The sequence below is a fragment of the Microtus ochrogaster genome, chromosome 8, assembly GCF_000317375.1.
Source record: "Microtus ochrogaster isolate Prairie Vole_2 chromosome 8, MicOch1.0, whole genome shotgun sequence".
Lineage (NCBI taxonomy): Eukaryota > Metazoa > Chordata > Mammalia > Rodentia > Cricetidae > Microtus > Microtus ochrogaster.
This window is the reverse complement of record NC_022015.1, coordinates 43,952,280-43,952,868: the sequence shown is the minus strand read 5'-3', so window position 1 is coordinate 43,952,868 and position 589 is coordinate 43,952,280.

Sequence of the window (589 nt, the reverse complement as noted above, 5' to 3'; positions counted from 1 at the left end):
TACATTCATCCAACAGTGTGGTCTTTTATGTCTGAATCTGATTTATTGTGAATCTGTAACATTTTTTTACTATCCAGGAGCATTTCTTAAAACTTAAGTTGCACCATGTGCAGGTAATATGGTACCGTCTGTGTCCTGCCCAGTCGAAACCTTAACTGCACTGTTATTACAGTAATTACGGTAGTTCCTGCAGACCAGCACAGTTCAGCATGGAGCAGTCGCTCCTGCCTCAGATCCATTTGGTGCCCCCAAGCTGAGCACAGTTCCAAGCACACAGCAAGTCCACATTGGCTCTGCAGTCAGCAGTTTAATTCTGAGACTGAGCGTGCAGCATAGAAACTCTTTTCATCCAAGTTACAGCAAAATCTGACACACAGAGCACTGCAGAATCTAAAAACACATCTCTGTTTGGTGGCAGGAATCTGCCATGCTCTTCCACCTGCCTAAGCCTGATACTGCAGTCCGCCCGGGTGCAGGCGGGTAGCGCCAAGCCATTGGCACGGTCTCAGAGCACTCTCCTTCCGATCCCAAGCAGAAACACAAATATCCAGTCCCATAAAAGCCATTGAAATGCTTTAAAGCCAGAGTT